General features: G+C 66.5%; 1 protein-coding gene across 1 annotated transcript in view; it reads left to right on the forward strand.

Annotated features, from left to right (window-relative positions):
* LOC103616969 (beta-xylosidase/alpha-L-arabinofuranosidase 2) overlaps positions 1–2716 on the forward strand; it is a 17366-nt gene that overhangs the window by 10068 nt on the left and 4582 nt on the right. The gene's annotated exons all lie outside the window — the stretch shown is intronic.

Below are 2716 nucleotides of genomic sequence, written 5' to 3' on the forward strand. Positions count from 1 at the left end.
CTAGTGTGGGCTGCGAGGGTGGCACTTCCCACCCCCGAGGTGGGGGCTGCTGGCATTGCCCATGGCTCCCTGCCCAGGCATGTGAGCTGTCACTGAGGGTGCGTGTCAGTGCTGTGCCTGCAGACAGGACACAGTGGGGACGTGTTGGGAATGTGCTGTGGACGTGCCAGGGATGTGTCAGGAGCGCTTGCTCACTGTCCCTGTCATCCAGGTGTGAGTGTTGCTGCAGCACAGGGGAATCCCAGGAGCTGGGTGGGACAGGGCAGGGCTGAGCCCCAAGGCACATCTGAATGTTGAGGCGGGGGTGGGATCAGGGGCAGCACTGGGGCTTGGAGCACCCCCAGGGCTTGAAGCATCCCGGTGCATCCCACAGTGCTCTGGTGGCCTCAGAGTGGCCAACAGCACCCACAGAGCAATCCCTGCCCTGGAGCCACGGCTGATTTCCTGCTCTGCACCAGGACCTGCTGGGACAAGAGACCCAGGGACTCATTCCCGTGGGGCTGCTGTCAAGGCGGGGGAGGCAGCTGGGCACAGCTGCACCAGGAAGGGCCCAAGGGTGTATTGTGCACATGGATGTCCCCACGGGCTGTGGGGAGCAGCCCTGCAGGGCCAGCAGTGGCTCTTGGGGCTGGCCTCAAGGTCTTGTCCTTGCCACAGCAGGGACTGGTGCAATGGCCAGGGTGGCTGGGCGCTGTGACACCAGCACCTTCGGGTGGTTTAGCAGTGGTCACCAATGACCTCCACTGCACCACCAGCCCTGCTCTCCTGGCCCTTGGGGCAGGGGTGGGCCCTGGCTGATGACCCCTGCCCCGCTGGGCGCTGCACGAGGAGCTGTGGAGCGGGAACACAAGGATACGGAGCTGGGGGGAGCTGAGGTGACATCAGGAGGGTGCCCCCCCGATCTTATGGGCAGTGCCCTGCAGGGGTGTACGGCGGACAGTTAATGAGGGCCGCTGGTCCGAGCAGTGCCCGTGGGCCTCGATGTGCTCTCGCTTCACGGCACCGGGGATCTGCCTCCGCCTGGCTGAGCATCCCTTGCCATGTGCTGGTCAAGGAACCGTGCTGTGCCGGGCACTGCCGGGCCGGAGGTGCCGCTGGTGCTCGGTGGCATAGGCACCAGTGCCAAAGGGACCCATAGGAGGAGCAGGATGAGCTGGGTGATGCGGCGTTGAGGGCAGCACCTCGCCCTGTGCTGGGCACAGCACAGTCCCAGTGGCAGCAGTGGGGCCAGTGCCATGCAGGCTCGCCCGGGCTGGGTGCTGCGGGGCAGCCGTGCCTGTGTGTCTGGGGGGACCAGAGCTAATCCTTGTGGAATGCCCTGGCTGGGGGAGAGGGGACGCCCGCGCCGCTTGGGCGCAGGCAGCGTTGGGTTTCAGGGCAGCTGCCGTGCTGGAGCAGCGACAGGGACAGATGGCGGCAGGGCTGGCCCTGCCCCACGTTGGGGGTCTTGGCTGGGCCTGGAGGTCTTGGCCGTGCCCACAGCCCTGCCCTGGCCACAGGTGTTGTTGTCTCTCTGGCCAGTGGGGCAGGGCAGATCCTGCCCAGGGCTCTGTGCCTGGCTGTGTGGGGTGGCAGGAGGCACCCACTGTCCCCTGCCAGTGCTCCCCACACGTCCAGGGCTCTCTGAGGTATTTCCATCTGCTCAGGGGATCAGCCTGGCCTTGATGCTTTCGCTCAGCCCTCTGGGCAGCACTTGGCTGTGCCACCACAGTGGTCCCAGGGTCACTCCTCCCAACTGGCACACACGTGGTGACACTGCAGGTGCCTTCCTGGGACCTGGCACCTGGGAGCTGCCAAGCCCTGCTGCCTGTGGCTGCCCAGCTGGGGCAGCCCTGGGGGGACAGAGCAGGGGACCCCCCAGTCCCAGCCCCTCATCAGACCGCTGGCCGCCTTGCAGGGTGCAGCGCTGGGGACATGGGATGTGCAGGATCAGGGCCAGGGGATGGGCCGGCTTCCTGCAGCAGAAAATACCCGGAAGGTCGGCGGGGCGGCCAGGGCTGGCTGTGTCCCGGGCTGGCTGTGTCCTCACAGAGTCCAGGGTGGAGGAACCCTGTTAACACAGTCCTGGGCTGGGGGGCTGCAGCAGCACCCCCAGCCCCCCCCCATGCTGTCAGTGCAGGGGGCTGGCAATGCCTCTCTGGGTAGCCTGGGCTGACCCTGGCTTGGAGTGCTCCAGCATGGGATGGGTAAGAAGCCATGGGGTGGGTGAGGAGCGGCGCCGGCTGTGTTTGCAGAGCCCACACTTTGCCCCTCGCTGAGGGTTGTGGAGAGCTCTGCAAACACGGCTGAGCCGGCGCGTGACATCAGCTGGTGGTGGGTGCTGCTCGCTGGGGTTCTGCCATCCCCCCTGCAGCTGGGGGCTCGCTCTGCAGTGGTGCCCAGCGGGCTGGAGCGGTGTGTCCTGGGATGGCTCTGGCATCATTCCGGCCAGGAGTGATGGTGCCGCCGCTGCGTGGGGGTTGGAGTTGGGATCCTGGCAAGTACTGAAGGGTTTGTTTGCAAAGGGCTGATAATGGGGGCCGGGGGAGTCACCACCACTGTTGTCACTGCAGACACTTCCGTCACCACTTCTACAGAGGGCACGTGCTGTGGCATTGCCAGGCGCTGGCACCGTGTTGGGGTGTGCTCAGGGCTCCCTCGGGTTGCCTGGGGGGCATCCAGAACGGGGGTGATCCCCCGGGCTGCCCCACGGCCGGCCCCACGCGGGGAGGGGGCT

Source organism: Corvus brachyrhynchos, unplaced genomic scaffold (assembly GCF_000691975.1).
Source record: "Corvus brachyrhynchos isolate BGI_N302 unplaced genomic scaffold, ASM69197v1 scaffold65, whole genome shotgun sequence".
NCBI lineage: Eukaryota > Metazoa > Chordata > Aves > Passeriformes > Corvidae > Corvus > Corvus brachyrhynchos.